A 22332-nucleotide genomic window follows, 5' to 3' on the forward strand; every position below is an offset into this window, starting at 1 on the left:
GTTGGCGCAGAGTTACTCAAACGCGTCTCTCCTCGGAGGATGGGACGGAGATCGGCTGGCTCTCGGGACCTCTCCAAAGTGATAATGCTGATGACAAGAGCGGGTTTGGGCGTTTATTAGCTGGAAAACAGAAAAAAGTGTGTAAAAACAGGGGCGGGGGGCTTAACACATGACATTAATGTAATTTGGTTATGAATGCAGTCTATATGAGTGATGGCACTGGGGCGGAGAGGGCACAATTTTACGCTTCATTCGCAGTGGTTCATCAGAGACAAATCGTCCATACTCAGCCAATTGTGTTCTAACAGCAAACTCTGTGTTTCTGAATAAAACTGTGAAGGAGTTTGTAAAAGATTTTTAATGCTTTTAAAATCTCTGGACATGAATTTTAGATAGATCTTATTGTTTATTTATTCCATAAATAAAAACACTTTGATCCCTTATTGGGCTTATTTCAATTCGTAGGGGAATATTGTGTCCTCATTTTTCCGATGGACTTTTGGGGGAGAAAAAAATGATGTAAAAATAAACGTGCACTTGATGGTAATTTGCAACAAAACTTCCTCTTTAACGTTGTGGGTTTTTATCTCCACAATATTTTAATTATTTAAGCGATCGTTTTTGAGATTCATTAAAGTCTTATTTAATTTTCCACTTTCTGATCTATGAGATTTCTTCAAACATATCGTTGTCATCGTTGGGTTTCGCTGTGCATTGATGAAGCAGTTGATCGCGAAGTCCAGAGACGCTTTTTAGCCTGATATTTGCACCAAAGCTGTTTCAGACAGTGGGGAGAGTAAAATATCCTGCAACGAAAAATCAACGTCAATATCTGAAAATTTACCCCAAGCTTGTGTTCAAACAACCACTGCTGATGTGAATTTTTTCTTTACCTTTAAGGTATTGAGTTTCTTGAACCGACATTATTACTGTGAAGATTTTATTGTTAAAAATGATACTCCTGTCTCTTGTTAGTGATATCATCATTATTAAAACCATTAAGTTCAAGCATTCTGCATACAGAGCTTTCATACATTAGCCTACATTGTAATTTCCAGTGACACTTAACTAAATGTTAAATAAACCCTTTACAACCCAAGGATTTCAAAACACTTAAACAGTAATAACAAATGCAGTTAGATTTAATTTCTAGAAACTGCATTGAGTTATTTCTCTGCTTTATTCCTTCACATTAGCCCCATTTTAACGATACTATTCCTGCAGATGAAAACACAAGTGTGTTTGAACTAAAAAGCCACATGCAGAACCTTTCTGGTGCAGTGACATTTAAAAAAAACACACATTGAGATACCTGCATGCTTGCCCTTTCATTTCTTATTGAGTGCAAGTGAGCTGCTGCATCATACATCAATAAATGATTCTTGATCATTCACAGCAAGTGGGGAGCAATCAAGTCAAATAAAATAACACATGTACTATGCTGTATTTGCTTTGATATGAGCAGCTGATATAAAACAGCTCTTTCATAAACACAGTGAAATTCACACAGTAATAACTCCTGTAAAGTGAATTCAGATTTAACATAAAACACGCTCTAAATGACTAAAATGTGCTTTCTTGCACACGCTGAACATTTCTCGTCTTGTTTTTAAAATTAGAGTTGTGGATTGACATAAGACAATCAGACAGAAAAAGTGTGCTCCGTCTCCTCCTGCAGGTGAACAGAAAATGAGAGATGAGGAATGAACTTGACACACTCGCACAGCTCAATAGCTGCCAGAAGAAAACCTTTCAGCTCCGCATTGTGTGCAAATGTACGCTGCAATAAACATACACACATAGAAAAAAGTCTACAGCCATGCACACATGGTGGACACATGCACACACACACACACACACACACACACACACACACACACACACACACACACACACACACACAAAGTAGACATGTGAGGGAGAAAAATGAGTAAGTGAGAAGAGAAGAGGAGTAGAAATCCTTTCATTTACACAATTCAATTTCAGATGAAGTCCATCAGGCTAAAAGGTATCCATACCTCCATGTGTGACACAGTGTTCCAGCGCTGAACGAGCTGGCTCACACTCTGATATGGTCTCAGGGGGGGGGAAAGAATGAATTTACAACCGTTTATGTTTCATGTAACTCGCTCAAACAAATATCTCATCCTCTCTGAATGTCAGCAGCTTGATTCATGACAGGGGAGCAGACTTGGTGATTACCGACCCAGTTTTAAAACCGGCTGGAAAAAGTAAACTGATGTCTGTGCTATTTTTAGCAGCCAGCCAGTGTTGGGTAATAATCTGCTAATGGAGTAATGTTTCAGATTTACCTGAATACAAATGTCCTTTTTGATAGTTTGTTTCTACTTGTGCTTAAAGCCATTTTGTCCATCATCGAGAAGTCTCATTAATTCATAGTGTTGTATATAAAGTTAAGTTTGTGTTTGGTATTTATCATAAAGCAGAGCAGAAACCAGCAGGAAAAGCATGCACATCATAAAACTCTATGTGATTGTCAAAATAACTGATCTGATTTATCTCCAGGAAGTCTGCCACTGCTGTAAATAAAGATGTAATATCAAGTGTTTTATAGTGTGTGGTGCATGCTTTAAGCCACACTTTTTTTACAGACAGAAGTGTCCCTCATATTTTTTTTTTTCACTTTAATTGCTTTATTATAAGAACCATGCAGAGTCACAGAGCAGGATGGACAAAGTGAGTGTGCGAGGGACTGAGCTGCTCACCATTAAAACAATATTTACGTGTCAGTTTTCTGGCACAGCCAATGAAAGTTTCCTTTTAACAGTAGGAACACCTGCAGCGAATAAAAAGCATTAAAACACACACACAGGGATAGACAGTGTACACTGACAGAGAGCCTTCATATCACACAAATGAAAAAAAATACTGGCATCATATTTTACTTCATGAAACATATGAAATGAGGCCAGAGTCTTTTGGAAAGCACCACTGATGACAGACGTTACATATTTAAATTTAATGTCACCAGCTCAGTAAAATCTTTGGTTGGTTTGAATGTTTTTATTTAGCTATGGAGACAACTGGTCCAAATCTGCTGGGTTATGATGATGACAGTGAAATAACAAAACAATTATTTGATAGGAAGAAATATTCCACCGTTTCCAAAGCAGACAACCTGATTTTTTTTACCACAGCATTTCTCACAAGTTTAAGGACTCAGTCATTGTTTCTTCATGAAGTGTAATATTCAGATCCTAAGTTTAACAGTGGACTAACGCACAAGAATAAAAAGAATTTTATCACTTTAAAAAATTCATCCCTTTTCTTTTATTACACACTTAACAAACACTTCCTGAGAACTGTTCAACAGATGGGGTTAACAAGTTTGTCAGGAAGACCAAATGTCAGCAGACAGGCGTCATCTTTTTCGTATATATTTCTCTTTGCCGGGAATGTCTAAAAAGAGTCCGTTGAATCACAGCCGTGACTAATTTTTTTAGGAAGCAGAGTGTAATCATGTTTTATTTTCCGAAATTTCCTCTTCAAGAAAATACATACACACATTGTCCGATTGGCACAATGGGTAGGACTGTTGTCAGAGTAAGTGACCTTAAAGTGGCCCTCCAGTGTGTGCAGTTTACAGATGTTTTGCCTCTAATGGGTTCTTGTGAGATATTTGTGAATGTTGGGGTTGAAAGAAAACATGAGGACACAGAGGAGACACGAGCCCACATCCTAACTGCTCTGACAACATTAAACTTTAGCCTTCCCAGTTTGTTTTCGCCTCTGGCAAAGCGACTTGATTGAGGCCTTTGATGGGCATTAATACAGCGTGGAGAGACGGCTTTGTTAGGGGATGGAAATGAACATAAAACGGAAAGCGGAAAAGGAAGGGACGAGGCCCACGAGCTGATCTTATTTAATTTTACATAAAAGAGACATTCCATCTTCTCTGAGCCTGTTTGGGCATCTCAGTGTATGAAAACCCAGAGATTTTCAAAACAGGGGTCACATGTGGTGTGTGTGTATCTGTGTGAGTGTGTGTGTGTGTACAGTGCAAAATGTGTTTTTTTTTATATATCTTTTATGAAATCCAAACGTCAAAGTCTGGTACATCACATGCCATGGTAGACTTTGGAATAACAGCTCAGGGGCTCCTCATGGCTAAATCAGTATTGAGGAACGTTTTGCTCCACTACCTGGCCACTAGCAAAACATCTGTAATTAGTCAGAAGCAAGTTCTGTGTTTTTTTCATGTGTAAGGAATGACCTAAGCTCTGTTTGTTCTTCGTGACATGCAGATATCTGCAGTGCATCTGACTGAATCACAGATTGCTCTCCTGTCATATCCTATTACAGTGTTTTCAGTGTAAAGTAACAGCACTGCAGCGGTGCTGTATTGAACTCTCAGACTTCTCGACTCAAACGGGTTTATGTATTTTCAGTTTTTGTGACTGAAGAGAAAACTGTTTGAATAGTGTTTGTTTTTCCTTTTCCCCATTTACTATTACGAGAGTGTATCATTCTGTAAAAGTATTCTTTTTTAATCTGGCAAAGTATTTCTTTGGTCTGCTATAGTCTGAAAATTTGAAATGATTGAGACATTATCAAAGTCATGATTAAAGCACAGAGGCTGTAAGAGAGCAGAGCTCTGGAGGAGTCAGTGGAGCCAGTGGCATTGATTTGGGGATTATGATTAAATCCTGCAAATCTCAGATTTAATGACACACTCTGGAGAACAAACAAAGTATACTCTCCAATACGTCACATAGTCTCCTTCATGTAGTCAAAAAGAACAAAAGAAAATTTAATAATGCAATGAATCCTTCAAAAAGTTAGTTTACTCTTAAATGACTGAAATTTATATTTGTTTAAAAAGGCCTAGAAATTAAAACATGTGGGAATTGAATGGAATATTTATCTGTAACTTGATGTAAATACAGAAGTTTGAATCAATTTATTTTCAGGTAAAATCAAATCATCCGTCAAGAAATTACAGGCTGTAAACGGTGACTTAAATGTACAGCTGTGAGTTTCCTTAAATGACTTTGTTGATTCACTGAAACAAAAAATTAAATCCTGTTTTTTCCCCTTGATGTCCATATTATTTACAACACAGAGATCACATTTTTGGGAGCACACACTTGCACTTGTGAAACTTTGATAGAAAAGAAACTTCAATAAGAACAGACACAGCTGAAAAGCATCTGTAGCAACAAAAAAAAACTGTGATGACAATTTTGTCTGCAGGTCTGAATGTAATTTGCTCGTTTGACCCGGTTCACTGGAGGAGACTTTTTCATGCTCGCTGACTTTTGTACTCCAAAAGCTCATGAGCAGACGTTGAACTTATTGTTGGACTACAACTCATTTAAGTCACATTATTAACACAGCGGGGGAACTTACATTGAAGTTGGACCAGTTTACAATCTTTTAAGATTTACTGGATTCATTTCTCTGTTGTTTTATTTTAAACCAGAAACTCTGTTTGCATTACACTTTACTGTCAAAAAAACACATACTAATATATAACGTAACACAAGTTTTCTGAACTGACTCTATTTTTTAGATGCACTCACTCCAGCTGAAGCCAGACATTTTAATTTTTGACAACTCGATGACGTCAACTCAAGTTATATAAACTTCTATGATGTAACAAAATGTAGAGATTCAATTTGAGGCTATGAGTAAAAAGGATTAACCTTTACTGAGGTTGATGTAAATATTTATGATCCTGTCATATGACATTATTAGAGAGAACAGTGTTAACAGGTCCCTGCTTCATATGCCGGTGGGACTCTGGATAAAAAGGGAACACTTTGCTGAATGAAGAACTGAATCATTAATATGAGCCTAGATACACGATTGAATACACATTTATGTTTATTTGAGTTGTATAGCTTATTTTTTCATGGTAAACACAACGCACAAAAAGAGATGTGTGATTACAGCAAATCGTGAAGTTTTTTGTTTTCCAATGTGTTTTTTTTCCATCAGTAGCAGCTGTCAAGAGAAAAAGAAAAGGGTTTGCTAGGGAAGAAGCAAGAGTTGTCTGAAAAAAAATCTTTCTTAATTTATTTGCTGATTGATCTTTTACAATAACAGTGTGTCAGACTTTCAGATAACTGACTTCTTTGTCTGGGACTCATGTCTCTATAACTCAGGGTTTGTTGTTTCGCCTTGAAATACTTAGTACACAGTCGTGCTGTGTTTCAGTGTTTTTTGCTACAGTTTGTTGCTGCTAGTCTGGTTGTCTCATCCTCACAGTAGCACACACACTTTTTTAAGGACTGTATCGTTTCTCTGTTGTCCTGAATGCTTGACATCGAACATAGATTTTACTGATACTTTGTTCATGTTGACATTAGGGTTGTGCAATTACTCCATCCCTCAACAGCGGTAAGAGAACACCTAGAAGATCAAACATCCGACTGACGGATGGTTTTCTCCGTGAAGATAGGACTAGCTTCTTTTAGCACTTTTATGTGTTGCTAAAATTGGTCTCACGTGAGCAGAGGAGGCACACTGTGTCAGCAGATTTTCTGATCAAATTAGATGAAGAAAAAAGAGAAAGTAAAAGGACCCATGGGGTGCTCTTCATGAATTTAATAAAAAATGCCATAGGAGGTAGAGATGGAAAAATCGTCTGTTCTTGCTCTGTCTCTGCTTCATACTTTGGGTTGATGTGTTATCTTGGTGCTTTGCACAGTGTGCCAGGGAAACATCTGCTCCACTTCCTGTCAAGGAGCTTTAAACATCTGGCACCTTATGTAGGAATGGTCCAAAGATAGAGCAGGTAAACGCCTCGTCTACCCAGGGTTTCTTCTTCATTGGCACACAATGTTTAAATTTTTAAACACACTTTATTAAATATAAGAGAAAATTTTTTTATTTAATAAAAAACACTTAAGAAGACCATCCTCTTAGATGTTCTTTATATGCTATATCTTCTCTTTGTCCTCTAACTTTGGGTTTTTGCTGGAAACCGGAATGCATGCACAGTGTTTCTGTGTGTGCCAGCGTTTCTGCATGTTAGCTTGGATTCAGTTCAGGCTTCTTATTTTCCATCTGCTTTTTTTAAATATCTTGACTATGGACTTTGCAGAACTTGCAGGAAGGATGAAGATTCCCACAAAATACACAAAACACACACACACACACACACACAGATGAAAGTTTATCAGGATCTGGAAAAATGTTTCCCACATGTGACTTTACCTCCAGAATCTGCTCTTGATGTTGCGATTTTTCCTTTGTGATCAGTTTAGGGAATTATCTGCCTGCTTCATCAAATTCAGAGCACACCCACCCAGCAAACACACACACACACACACACACACACACACACACACACACACACACACACACACACACACACACACACACACACACACACACACTTTGTGTGTGAGTGTGTGTGTGTGCGTCCCTATACCTCTCAGACAAAGAAATAGACTTGGATTTTGCTGTTGTTCTGAATAGTTCACTGTCCTTGGTTTGATCAGGCTCTGCTACCGAGTTTATTTGTAGCTCGAGGTGAAAGTTTATATGAAGAAAAAATGTATTTTTGGAAATTTATGCATCTGATCTCAGAGAGTTAGTCCTTATAACTTTTTCTTCTTTAGCATTTAGAAATAAATGCTTCATGCTGAGAATTTAACAGCCATTTATATATTCCTGTGGGCATCATATCATTCTTTTGATGTGACATAGATTGTACCAAAGAAAAATAAAAGGATTTGTCATCATTAAAAAATGTTAAAAAATGTATCTCTTTATCATCTGTTAAAGAAATTCTGTCAAGTTCAATTTGAAGCATGGTACTTTCCGTCTTATTGCGTTTGGTTTCACTGATTTCAGCTGTCGTCAAAAGCAACAGCACAGCAGAAAAATAAAATCTTCTCAATGTTTTTTGTCTTATTTTAAGTAAAAGCTGTCTTGTTATACTTAACATAACCCACATTCACCTGACCAGCCCAGAAAAAATGTCTTGTTTTAAGTTGTTAAAGACAAAATGAGGTAAGAATTGCTTGTAACAAGTAAAAAAAAATCTGCCAATGAAACAAGAAAAATTTGTTTGAAAAAAGAGTGTCTTAATACAGGAAACTGTTGTCTTGTTCCATTGACAGATTTGTTTTACTTGTTTCAAGCAATTCAGACTTCATTCTTGTCTTTAAATAACTTGAAATAAGACATTTTTTCTGGAATGTTCAGGTAAATGTGGCTCATACTGAGTCTAAAAAGACATTTTTCACTAAAGATAAGGAAAAAACATGTTTCACAACATTTCAGTTTTTTGCAGTGAGGGAATCTTTAGCTTTCGACTGTCAGAAAGAAAATGTTATGGTATGCCTGAGTGTGTACCTGATTATGTACCTGAGTGTGTACTTGTGTGTGTGTGTGTGTGTGTGTGTGTGTGTGTGTGTGTGTGTGTGTGTGTGTGTGTGTGTGTGTGTGTGTGTGTGTGTGTGTGTGTGTGTGTGTGTGTGTGTGTGTGTGTGTGTGTGTTCAGATGCACCCAGAATGTACACACTGAAAAATGGGTTTCACTTTCTCTCACTCAAAAGAGATGAGGGAGTGGTAACTTATTATTTTCTTACCGTCTTTGAAGACTAGGACAAGCAGGGATCAAACCCTCAACTTAAGCTACAGCTGTAGCAGTAAAGGTCAGCGAGCTGTGTGCACACAGCAGTTTGTGAGAGCTGCCTCTGAATGACAAAAGCTTATTAAGAACACGAGAGACCGAAAAAGGACATTGCTATGAATCAAACTCTTGGCTCTTTAGAAATCACCCACTGGTATTTAACTGGCTAATGCTTGGCATGTTTTGTAACCTCTCTGGCCTGGTGTGTGCCCCTACCTATAATTTAGTTCCCATAAGCAATCGAATACTGGCTCTACTGGGCAGGAAGCTTGAAGTGAGGTTTTCATTTGGCTTCACAATCTCTGCAAACCACAGCCACAAATATGTCTGAAAAATCCTCAGAGGGTAATCACACTTGAACATGGTGATTGCACAGCTGTCAGCAACAAAAGTGATAGCAGTTTCAAAATGTGCTTCTTGTGCATACAACACTAAATGATTTTTTTTCCAGATTCAATTCTCCCCTTAAAACAGCCACAAAGTAAAAAGATCAAGCTATCTTTTGAAGACTTAGAAAGGGGCAATATGATACTACAAATTGTTTTCAGGGTCAATCTTTTCATTGTTCTTGTAAATTGAAAATGTTCGCTCAGTAGTCTCCACTATCGGCCAAAACACTGACAATACAAGTGAATCAATACGCAGTTTAAAGTTTTATTCTCCCCTAAATGAAAACACAAGCAGCAGACGTGATCCTGATGTGCACCGGTTTGAAGATACTTCATGAAAGCTGCACTGGCACCTCACTCCTCTCCAACCACTTCTGAGAGATAATGCAGTGCAAATAGGTTGCAGGCTGCAATCTAGAGGGCACTGTATTCTGAATAAATTACACAAATGTCCTGCAATTTGTTCTCTCCCTCCTTACCAGCCTGTCTTTGTAAATGTCCAGATGTTAAAGTGTTGATGCTGATGCTGTTACCCTCTCAGTTCCATCGGCTCCCTCTTTAGTATTCAGGCTGTTGTTTCAAATGCTGCACATCTTTTATCTTTTCCTGTTCTTGGAAAAGTCATTTTATGAATTTAGTTTGAGCCTAATTTAACTGAAGGATGGGTGACTATTTTCTGCAGCACATTGGGTTCAGATTAGGAAAAACAGTGAGAGAGCTGCCTTTATAAAATGTTTGGCTTCTAGTTTATTTTAATAGATATGATTTATTCCCACTTAAATCCAATCTAAGCTAGTTTGCCTACAATTTAGGTATTTTTAGAGTCGCTTTTCCAATAATGTAAAAAAAGGAGTTTATATGAAACACGAATAGATCAAGATTAACCACTGATTTCTATATTTTCTGACATCTGTCATCTTATTATGTAACACACCCTCAGTATTTTTCATTAAGAGGTTGCTGTGTAATGGTTATTGATCAAACAATTACCTTATCATGTGATTTAGAAAACAGAGGCAGATTTTGACATTAAAGCACATAATGTTCACTGAGGCTGTCAGTGTGTGAGCAAAGACAATGTTTTGATGAAAACCTCCACAAACTCTAGTCCATCAAAGGAGAACAGTCGAGATTCTCCTTCTCCAGGAGTCCAGTTCTTTAAAACAGTGTCAGTGGGATAAAAGTTGACTGTGATCTCTGAGCATGGCCTTTGACCCTCACAGTATTTGGATTAGAGAGGAGCAGGATCCTGTGCATCCTTTGTGTTTAATCTCCAGGCCTCAGTCAGATCTGTACAGGAGTTGCTGTGGGGGGGCAGGATTGGTCGAGACCCCTCCTGTGTTTATTTTGGTTGGTGGATAGAAGACTCACAGCAAGGTGCTCGCTGTCATCACTGTGACCTTTGAACTTAGGCAGCCGGACATCTCTTGAACTCCAGAGAGGTGAGGGCCGCGGCAGCATGTGGGTTGCTCACTGAAGAAGTCAAAGGTCATAGCTGCTGCTGAATTTGTGCCCAGATGTCAAGAAATAACACCACTGAATTTTGTGCCTCAGAGCAACAGAAAGATGATTCCCAAAAGTAGCAAGACATGAGGGCATCTGCAGGCAGACAAGATGTTATTAAATGTAAAGATGGATGTCTCGACTTCTCTCACTGCACAAAAGTGATGTCAAAACACCCACCATCAAGGGTGCCAATATTTTGATTATGAAGAGTCTGTGCCGTAGGAATTAGCTTCTCTCTTATTTTTCTATTGTAGATTGGACACTGTAGGTTATAAGGAGTTAAATGACTTTTGTTTTTCCCATTTCTCCTTTTCAATGTTAGTCCAGTGTACACAGTGTCTTAAACAAGAGATTATGCCCCATTTCTAGCACCAGACAACTAAAAGAAGCTACGCTGAATTTCACAGTTTATGAAATAAAGCACAAAAAATCAGTGACTATTGGTAAAGACAAATATTTCAAAATTATTGTTGCGGCTGCTCCTCTTGATACCAACATGATGAAAAATAACAGAGCACCTCTTTTTTTTTTCTTTTTTTTTGGGGGGGGGGGGTCTCAACTTTTTATTGAAATTTAAAAATTTGACAAAAACAGAAAAAAAGGAGGGCAAGCAGCAAAACTTACAAAAAAATAAAAGTCATAGAGCTTGGGTGCATAAATGTCTGTGTATCAAAACACATATGTAAAAGTCCATCATCAGATCCCTTGGAACCAAGAATGAATAAGAAGGCACCCAGTGTCCATAACCCCATGCCCATTAGTGTCCATTACACAGTATACATATTTGAAAGGAACAAAATAAAAAAAAAAACAACAACAACAGGTTCAGGCTACACTGAACAACAGGGCTGCAGCGATTAGTGGACATAATCGATTAGTGGACATAATCGATTAGTCGACGATAAAAATTCATCGACGCAACTTTTAATAGTCAACGAGTCATATTATTGTTTTGTATTGTTGTTGTCACATGGGAAATCAAATACCGGGGGGTAATACTCATTTGTAACTTCAGTTCACAGCATGATGTGCTGTGTTATTGGATACTTTTATGGGAAACGATCACTAAGTTCATACTTGGGGCATATTGATGAGGAAAAATCCCCACCCCCAGAGAGTGCTGTGCGCTGACGGAGGCTGTGCATCTCCAGCTTGGACAGACTGATATCTCCAGGTATTTAGAGTCTGATAACGTGATTTAGAGAGTCTCCTTCACTCTCCGTTACAGACAGTTTTTCAGGACCTGAGTCACAAACTACATCAAAACTCCCCTAACTTTTGAAAAGAGAGGACACTTATCTGATGGAGCTCTCTCTCTCAAGCTCACACCGGTAACACTCAGTGAGGAGGAGGGGGGGCAGAAAGTGAGCGAAATAGCGCATGTAGAGAAACGAAATTAAACGCATTGTCATGGAGAGCTGGGAGAGAGTTAGGCGGGATCATACAGAGAGCAACACAAGCCCCAATAAGCAAATAAACATTAGAAAGTAAGCCCAAAGTCACTAATAAGCGGTCTGTCCAACCAACACTGTGAACAACATCTTCATTTCCCTGTTACCTGCTTCATTCATTTTAATATTTATTGGATTTATTTGTATAGGCTACTTATATTTTTTTGTGTCATCATGGATGAAATAAAGATAAACAAACAAACATGACACAGGGCTGACCAATCAGAGGTGAGAACCTAACTCTGAGTAAATGCAGTGAAAATGCGACACACAGGTTGAATTATAAAGGTCTGCACATTTTAAAGGCCAAATTAGGTTGAAACACAAAGGCAAGGCAAGGCAAGTTAATTTCTATAGCACATTTCAGCAATGCAATTCAAAGTGCTTTAAAGGCAGAACAAATAATTGAAAACAATTAAAATTCAATTAAAAATGAGATTAATTAAAAAGATACAATAAAACAAACAACAACAAAAAACAAACAATCGAACAAAAGATTAAAACAGATTTTAAAACAGATTTTAAAACAGATTTGAAAAACAGATAACAAATAACCATGATTAATCGACTAATCGAAAAAATAATCGAAAGATTAGTCAACTTTAAAAATAATTGTTAGTTGAAGCCCTATTGGACTGTAAGAGTAAACAGACTGGCGTTTTTATTTTCTATAATTTTATTCTATATTTTGCATTTTTCTGTGCAAAACAGTGTTGTTTAATTAGCTCTGTTATGAGAGAGATCGTTTTGGCATTTATTTGGAATACATTATGGTTTTGAAATAATTGAACAACAGAAAAAAAATTGTTAGACTAATCGTCCAATTAATCGTAAGATTAGTCGACTGCTCGATAAAATAATCGCCCGATTAATCGTTTTAAAAATAATCGTTTATACCCCCAGCCCTACTGAACAACCTTTAAAAAATAATTATTTATTCAAACATTTTTGAAGGTTGTCTATAACTAAAGTCCATGTTTCCATGACAGAATCTTTCGCTCTGTGAACACGGGCAATGGAATTCTCTAAATAGGAGCCAAGCCCTACCAGACAAACAATGAGGGGGTTTCCAACGGGTAGCCACCAGCTTGTGCCACATTAGTTTTCAATGACACATTTTACTGTTAAGGCCAAAAATGATGTGCACATTCCACAAACTGAATTACATCATAAATATCTTCAATTTCCATGTCATGTCAGCATCTCTAAAGGCATTATTGTACTCTCATTATGTGATTTCCAAATCAAGGCATCAGTGAGCAATGCTCTACAGCATTGATATTTTTTATTATTATTGATAAGGATTTAAAAAATTTAAAAATGATGGAATATTGAGAACATCTGGTTGAAATTCCACTGCCTATGACCTTCCTATGGCCTAGAGGTGAAGTTGGGCGCCCCATGTAAAGGATGCGTAGCCCTCAAGTGGGTGGCCTAGGTACAGCTCCAACCTCTATCTCCTTTCCTGTATGTCACTCCCCAGTCTTTCTCTCTCCTGGCCCTCTGCATCCACTGACTTATCCTCACATGTAGTAGCGTTGATGTTGTAACAGAATTGATAAACACACAGAGCTTCAAACACAGTAAGTTCCACTGTCAGTATCAGGGAATCCTGTAGCAGCTCGATGAGGAAAAATTAAGACTGATCAGATGTTTTATAGATACACTATTCAGGAAGAGGTTCAGGCTTGTATCTCATTACTGTAAGAGCCATGGAGCTTATGTTGTCCCATAAAACTGTCGATCCAGAAACTTTGCACACAGCTGTTTCAGAAAATCCAACGTTCGCTGAAGAATCTCTTCTTATCTTTGTCCAGCAAAGTTATTCTCCAGAATAAATCTGTGGTCACAGACTGCAGATATGAGCAAGGATTTTTATTTCATGTTTTTGTATAAAAGGATACCTTGGCCCTTCTCTGGCACAATTAAGAACAACAAACAAACCATCATTTTACACTTTCAGTGGAGTAATAACTTTAAAACAGGACAGGAAATTAAATTGTTGAAGTTGATCCCCATGCGATCACCTATTACAGGATTCTAGGACATAGATGGTCACAGTCATACATTGTTGAGCCGCTGTGACATTGAGGAGCGAAGCAGCATGGATGAACTTCCCTGAAAACCATAGTGACCTTCATAGCAAAGGTCGAGAGGGAACAGAGAGCTCCCTCATTGGTCTTATATCCCGGAATGTTCTGTGAGCTGCGAGAAAAAAACAAGTCCTTTCAAACTGTATCTTAATCAGAGTCATGTTCTTTATTCAATTTAGGAAGAAATTCACACAGCTGCTGAGGACTCCCCCTTCAGATGGTCATTGATTCACTTAGGGGAGTTTCAGTAATCCATGTTTACTATTTCTGCTGGTTATATACTGAGTGCATGTGAGTCAGTCCTGAGGCGTTTCCTCTCTGTAATTTATTATTTGACACTTAGTCAAATTGTCAAATAACAGATGATGTATTGGAGATAAATACTATTCTAACAAAAGATTATTCTTAATAACATAAAAAATACACTCCTTTGGCAGCTGATCACATGCTTCAACATCTTAGGTAAAAGGGAATTCTACATTATTCTAAATTTCTTCAAAGAAGTAATGTTTGTGTTTTTTGTCAGAGGGACAGAGATTTTTGTTACGCTTGGTTGAAAAGTTCATGTCACAACAGATAAGTTTTGGGACTGAGTCAAGATCCAATTCAAGAAGAAGAGAAGAAATAATGGTTTGATTCACAACATTTACAAATTTGTCACTTGAGAGTTGACATATTTTTAATTGAAATTCTTGTGAGCATGCCTAGAAATATTTTAAATCTGCAACACAAATGTTCAACTGCTCTACCAGGCTGCATTTTAACAATTTGCAGAATTCTTTTAGTTAGGGGAATAAAGCTTGACAATTGTGATTAAGGTTACAGATTCATTGATCATAAAAAGCTACATGTCTGCACCATTGACTGTATGGAATGGGCAGCTACCCTTCATTGTAGCTTGTGTTGAGCTTCGAAGCCAAAAAATCACCTCCATGGGTGCAGATCTGTGCTGTCAGAGCATATGAGGTAGCAATCTGGTTGGATTTGTCTTGGAACTGACATCACATCAGGGTGCTGACCAGGATACATTTAACACATACACATACAATTAACTTTTCTTAGAAAACCTCTTTGGAGTCTTTTAAGCTTTTTGACTTTGTGTACCTGTTTTAACTGCATCTATCAGTTATGTGTCTGTTGCAGCATTTACCTCTAAGAGTACATTCAGTGGATAAGAAAAGTGAACGTCTACTTGATGGGGGACCAGTTTGGCCCACTTGTTGAATCCCCAAAGGGACACTGTCTCAGAGGCAGGCAGCCCAGGTTGGATTCCTGTGTGGCCCCTTTACCAAACAGCATTTTTCATTCTCTCTTCCCAGTTTCCTAATCTATCCCCACTCCTAACCTCTCAAGAAGAGCATATAGGTTCCAAAGTAAACTTTGAGAAAGTCTTCTTGTTGATTGGAAACAAGTGTTTTTGTGGGTAAAAATCATGCTGCTGGAGTTAGTCATGGAAACTTCAATCATTGTAGTCTTTATTTTTAGAAGTCTTGTGTTGCTTTTCCTTGCTTTTGTCATACTATAGCTCGTGAAGATAAAACTGAAAGTATCATATCAATGTGGACTGAAGCACAAAAAAATGGGAGGCGTTCATATGGTATCTATGGTGCAGCTATTTGTTATCTATGTGAGTGTGTGTTTGTTTCAGGTTCTTGGAGCTGCCATGCTGCAAACAAAGCTCTGTTCATCCTGCTTCAGGGTGACCAAGTGATTCCAATTAAAGCTGCATGTGGTGTTTACTGAGGCTGGGGTCATGCAAGTCAAACATGAAGGAGTCTGATCTTACAAAAAGAGAGCAGAAGTTTGGATCCCATCGACAAAAGTTGGTTCAGACAAACAATGAAATTCCCTATCTCACTTTTTCAAGCAGGTGATTAAAGCCAGCTGTTTTATATATTACATAATACAAAATTATGCATGTTTTCATGGTTTACCAAAATAAAGCATTGTGTGCAACACAGCTATAGCTTATAACAACAGCGACCCAGTGCATACAAAGAGTCATGCCTGCAAGACACAAGCTTTTGTTCTGTAACACTGAAAATAAGACAGAACAGCCAAAACGACCCTACACCAGGAAAATGTCAGATAGAGGGGAAAAAACAAGTCAGATCCACTCAAACAATAGTAATATGACTTCTGCTGAATGAAACTGAGAGGTAACTACTCAGAGTGAGAGGAGAATTATTACAGACATCTAAAATGCTAGAAATAAAGAGCATATAGGCTGAATTATAAACTTTTAGAACACTGAAAAAAACAGCTAATGTGAAGAAAGTGACAGTAAGGGAAAGTGTTTTTACAAACACAATAGAAACAAAAGAGGTGGCAGCAGAATTATCTATTTTTATTTATTTTCTCTCACATTGATTTAGATAAAATGTGTTGTGCTACTACGCATTGAATTCAATGTCCAAAATAAGTTCAGAGTTCAGGGAGGGTGAATGTCCCCACCCTTGGTTGTTCCCTTCCTCAATATTTCCCCTCTATACGCTATAGTCATCTAGAAATATACGTTTCAAATAAAGAGTAGCTTGGATGGTCATTATAAAATACTTTCTCAAGGCCATACTTCTCATGTTGGCCAACTTCAGTCCTTGTAGCTGTAAAAGATGAAAACTATGGTGCCTTAGTGGCTTTCCTTTTTCTTCACAACATATAAAAGTCTAAGGATCCAGCTCCCATAATGAGCTTTTGTGGGCTCTCTGTACTGACTTTGTGAACTGTTTGGCAAACGCCAACAGGAGGTCAACCTTCCCTCAGTGCTGCTTACATTATATTCCATATCCTTATTTCCCTGCTGGCTGACATGAAATTGAAGGTATGTAATAATTTAGGTAATCTACAAATAATCTAATAATATTTTAATGGTGTTTTAAGTAAAATGTGTTTCATATTTAGGACGTTTTGTATTTGCATGGTTTACTCCATAGACTCGTCATACTGGGGACAAGGTACCAGAAACAGTTGAGCATAATAATGAGTTCATTTGTAACTATATGGTGTCATTCTAAGGTTTATTTATTCATTTATTACTTTACTTACTTACTTATTATTTTGGTAGTTAGTTAATATTTCTTAGTTCATATAAAACTGCATATTATGACTGAGAATGTGTTTCCTTATTAACTGATAAAGTGGTGCAAAAAGCATAGTCATGTATCTTAAAACTGCAGATAGAAGCAGAAAAATTACATTGGAATTAATGCTTACTAATAGCAGTAGAACACCCAGTCATGTTACCTTCAAAAAAATAAGTTAATTTCCTACACACCATGCACAGTTCACTTTCGATTTACACCCACGTAGGGGATATATAATTTGAAGTAACAAAAAGGGGTTTGAAAGAGGTTTTATCTGATGTCAAAATTGTTTGGTAAGGAAATAAATAGCTTTGCATGTGAGAGTGTAGAACATGAAAGGTTGAGAGGATAAATGGATTATGTAGGAGAGAAAGGAGTTTGCGATTTGGCCTGACTTCTGGGCAGAGCAGACCGTTGGCCAAGTGTCCGCATCAACTTGTGACTTTGCTACCATCAAAGTAAGAGACTGTGACTGCGTAGGAGGAAGGCCCCCTGAACAAATGTCCTTTTCATTTCATGCTTTACACCCGGGCACTCCAGCCCTCTGCTGCTGATTCAATTAAAGCTAATCACTCAATTACAATCACATGGATGAGCAAGTTAATATGTGAGTCAAAGGATTGTGTACAAAAATAACTCTTTGCCTTTTGGTTCTCTCAGAGAGAATTTGATTCAGATGTGCCTTACTCACTTATTTCATAGAAGTACTCTCATTTCTTATATCCTGTAGCTCATATTTAATGCAACTCTTTCCCAAAGTAGGGACAGTGAGTTATGCTACAGTACAGCAGTTAACTACAGCAGTGAGCCTATGATACAGTTTTGCCTTCAGGAGAGGAAGAAGTGAAGTACGGAAATAGGCTTTGGCATGTTGACTCAAGACTAGATTTCCCAGGAGCCCTAATGGACAGCTATTAAACTTTAATTGCTCTCGTTACCTATTGCGGGGGCTGTGAGAGCACTGGTGGAGTAACTTTGAGCTACTGTAGGGAGGAAAGCAGTTTGGGGGACAAACACCTGTTGCTACAAGGTTAGCACAGACATGTATCCACTCTGGGTCTTTAGAAGAAAAAGTTGTTCTATCAAAGTAAAGAGAAGAAAAAAAAACACAAAGCACAATCCAACAAAATAGAGCAGATGACTTCAAAACTTTAAATTTCCAAACCTAGCTTTATTCCTCTGCCATCCCAGAAAAAAGACAGAGAGAAACAGAGTATCTGAGCTTTGTTTCTCGGTTATTTGCATAATGCACTTTGATGGGTGGATACTCATTTCAATCCCTGGCTCTTTTGTATCTGCAGATTGCACAAGGCCTGTTTCCAGCGCCGTGCAGGCTACCAAGAAGAGACTATCAAAGGGAAGGAATGGGCTTTCAAGTTAGGACCCTTCGATTGTGTTACAGATTGGTTCCAGGTGAGGCAGCTTTGGGAAGTTCAGTTGGAGGAAAATTGCCCCTCCGTGCAGCACTAGTGAGAGGCAGGGAGGCTTCACGGTTGGCATGGCGCTCCGGAATTCCAATACTACTCACGTTTGGTGGGATTTCTGAGGGATGAATGCTGGGCCTCAAAAATCTTGTTGTGGTTGATTGCAGCTACATTAAAAGCTAAGCCCAGACAAAAATGAGGACTACAGAGTGTCTGGCTGTTTGAAAAAAAAAAAAAAAAAAGGCACACACTAAATAGCTGGATAACACCACAGTCCGCAGACAGTAATTGCCAACATAATGTTCCAAACATCCCTTTGATTCTCTCATAAGATAAGTCCTGGATTTATTTTTCAAAACAGACATTTTCCAGTTCCACTCTGGTGTTAACGTGATCCTCAAAATGAGCCATTCATGTTCTTCTTTTTCACACATGCTATTATGGCAGGAAGCTATCTCAAGGACTCCTGGCAAAGATATGCTGTACACTTTTTAGCAAATAGGGCGCCTAAAGTACATCATAACCATATTTTACCATTATTCTATTTCCTTTTAACGGTGGACTGATATACTGTATTTTTCAACCGCACTTACTGGGGAAAAATTCTGTTATGTGGAGATATATTCATATAGATTTAGCTGGATGTCCCTTTTCATTTACTCCGGTGGAGCATAAATCATAAGTGGATCTTCATCTCTTCAGAGCTCTGCCGTTGGATTCCAACCAACAGAAATAGATTGAGACAGTTTCAAGCCTGATTCAAGTGCGAGCCAGCCTACCATCACATTTTCTATCCTGTGTTGCATTCTTGAAACTTCACAAACACTGGTCTTACAACCACTGTCCTGCCATCATCATCACTTTCACCTTTTCCTTCTTTTTATGCTAGTTTCCATTCTAGCCTGCCTCAAAGCCAGAGCCATCTGTGCACTTTAACACATCTTAAACAAGTCTTCAGGGAAACTCAACAGCCCCTAAAATGTTTCACACATATGCAGAGGGTATTTCTGTGTCTGCTGCACACACACTGTCAGATCTGATCTTCAACAGGCTTCATTTGGGGACAACAATCAGGCAGAGGCTGAGATGAGACGTGCACAAGTGTGCCAAATTGTGGCATTTTGTGACCTGTCTGGCCAAATAAACTAGGACAGTGCAACTTCTGCTCATGCCTTTAAGTGGTAAAAATGTCTTTCAGGGTTTGTGCTGTGAGTTTTCCTGCAATGTAACGTCCATGGTGTAGTCATAATGCCCAACGGCTGTCTTATCTTTTTGACAAAGACACTACAGACATTGTGTTTATTCATGTAGTTATTTAATCAACGTAACTTTTTACCTTACCAGGATTTGGTTTGTTTATTTGTTTGTTTGCAGCATCATGTGCTTGCAAAAAAACAACTTGATTTTGTAATGGGTGTAAATATTGTTTTCCCCATCACTGTACACTGAGCGCAACAACAAAGAAGAGCCTGCGGACTGAGGCCACACAGAGCAAATAAGCTGTTATTCCACTGCTGTTTGGAAGGATTGTGAAGAGATTGGTCTCGTAATGAAAAGAAAATAGAAGTGATGTTCCCATGACGGATTTGGTAAACTAAACTAAGAATGGCTGCTAGGTCGGCTCAGAGTTCACACCTCTGGCTCCCCCACCCTCCCCTCACATTCAACCCTCGTCCTTTAACCTCATTGACTCACCCTTTCCAGAAAATCTGATCCGGCCCAGAGGCCCATGTGCTCACGTCCTGTTGAGGATTTGTTGATTTCTCTAATCACTGATCCAGCTCTGCTCGTCTTTGTTTGTTTTGTAGAACAAGCAGCAAACACGGGCGCTTAAGACAGTCCTGTGGAACAAAGAACTGCTCCAGGACACTGAACTCTTGATTGCACTGGTAAGGTCACTCTAATTACTTTGTCCTGCATGCGTTCGTCCTCGAGAACACTGTAAGAGTTCTGTGAAGCGTAACTGCGGATGTGACTTGTCCCTTTTTAGTCATAGATGTCATAGCATGCAAAAACTAAAACCAAAAATGTAAAGTTAATTCCTGTTAGTTTATATATGTCTACATGTACTACATGTCTAACTATCTTTTGAAAGACATTGCTTATACATGGACACACCGTTCTTCCAGGTTGTGCGGGTAAACCTCTTTGTACAAATTTTCCTGTTCAAGATCTGGTCAGAGATGCACAGAGTGGAAAGAGGCTAGGAATGAAAACCATGAGGAGGAAGAAGTGCTGTATTTACCCCGTTCCTGGTCTCTTCTCTGACAGAGGGAAACAAGCCCTGCTGGCAATCTGCACCACTTGGCTTTATATCACTGACAGGCAAGTCTGTATTCACTGAGGCTCTCTGTGTAGCAGTAACAATGTGTTTGAAACCAGAAACACAACACTGTTCCTACCCAGAGGAACACAGACATGCACCCTCTGACCCTCCAGCATCATCACTGATATACTGTCAGTGGACACACTGAAGGTTTTGTTGTGTTATGCAAACTGAAAACACAAGCAAAATGATTTCATTAGTTTTAAAATGATTATACTTTTCAACTTAAAGTCAGTTTGAGTTGCAAACAGTGAATTCTGTGACCTCTTAAAATGAATAAACTTAGCTGATATTACTTACATGATTTGTTCCCATGGTAATGTGAGACAAAAGAAGAGGTCAGCAAGAATCAGTATCTTAACTAATTGAAATATTTTCTTTCTCATCATAGTTCAGAGACACTTTAAGAATTTTTTGTTTCCATTTATCAGTCCTTAGAGCTCCAGTGAGGAAGTCTGTTTGTGTCAAACTTGATCCTCCCTGTTGACAAAGCAGCACTTGTTATGTCTTTGCTGTATTTTGTCCTGTGAATGGGGCACATTGGATCCTAAAATATGAAGCCAGTGTAAAAGTGTTAAAGACTGAAGTTTCTCAGGTGTCCACTTGAAGCACGCTCCAGAAGTTTCAGAAGCTACATAGACACCCATCAGAAAAGGAAATCTTTTCAGCAAAGTTAAGTTTAACACCCTGATGGAAAAAATATTTTTGGTCTTTGCTGCAAAAACACACTGTTCAAGGGTTGATGTGTTTTAGTAATTTGTCAGTTTTGGTGGTATTAAAATGGCAGTTTCATATGATTAAGGTCATGCCTCAAACCTACATCAAGTCTGCTGTTTAGCACTCTGAGAGTCAGGTTGGAGCAACATTTTCAGTATGATGACCACTGCTGATTGAGGGGCCGTTTACACGACAACGGTTTTAGGCTGAAACGCAAAAGTTTTGTTGCGTTTCAGCCTCGCGTTTACACGGAAACAGCGTTTCAGTCGAACTTAAACGCAAACTTTTGAAAACGGCTTCCAGAGTGGGATTTTTCTGAAACACTCCTGACACCATTGCCATGTAAACAGTAAGCGGGCGTTTTCAGTGGAACGGCTGACGTCACACTCCGCGCGCGCACATACAACAGGACAAGGATATCGTTGTTACGATTGTTGCAAACTACCGTGTTGTGCTTGTGTTGCTCAATCTGCTGTATCGGCTGACTGTCTTTCAACAAAATGTGCATCTTTTGCTCCACTTTTTAACTTGGTATTCCCCAATACACCAGATGACCGGCTCAACTCTACTTCGGTGGAGATCTCCCGAAAGCAGCTTCTGGACAAGACAGTTATAGCACCACATACAGGCCTGGCATGCTTACTACAGCAGTTTCAGTCCATCAGCGTTTCCGTGTAAACGCAGATTTTTTTCACTGCGTTTTAGCGTTTTCAGATTAAACGTTGTCGTGTAAAC

At 38.5% G+C, this 22332-nt stretch overlaps 1 long non-coding RNA gene across 3 annotated transcripts in view; it reads left to right on the forward strand.

Annotated features, from left to right (window-relative positions):
• The window catches only part of LOC141787378 (uncharacterized), a 48724-nt gene that overhangs the window by 22741 nt on the left and 3651 nt on the right, over positions 1-22332 (forward strand). Inside the window, exons 3-4 of one of the 3 annotated variants that reach the window (XR_012598061.1) lie at positions 20363-20443; positions 20684-20879. This is a non-coding gene — a long non-coding RNA (uncharacterized LOC141787378). The remainder of the gene's footprint in view (positions 1-20362; positions 20444-20683; positions 20880-22332) is intronic. The other 2 variants (XR_012598060.1, XR_012598062.1) reach the window with 2 other exon arrangements.

Source organism: Halichoeres trimaculatus, unplaced genomic scaffold (genome assembly GCF_033239565.1).
Source record: "Halichoeres trimaculatus isolate MK-OKI-2021-1 unplaced genomic scaffold, fHalTri1.1 fHalTri1_scaffold_3, whole genome shotgun sequence".
NCBI classification, from domain to species: domain Eukaryota; kingdom Metazoa; phylum Chordata; class Actinopteri; order Labriformes; family Labridae; genus Halichoeres; species Halichoeres trimaculatus.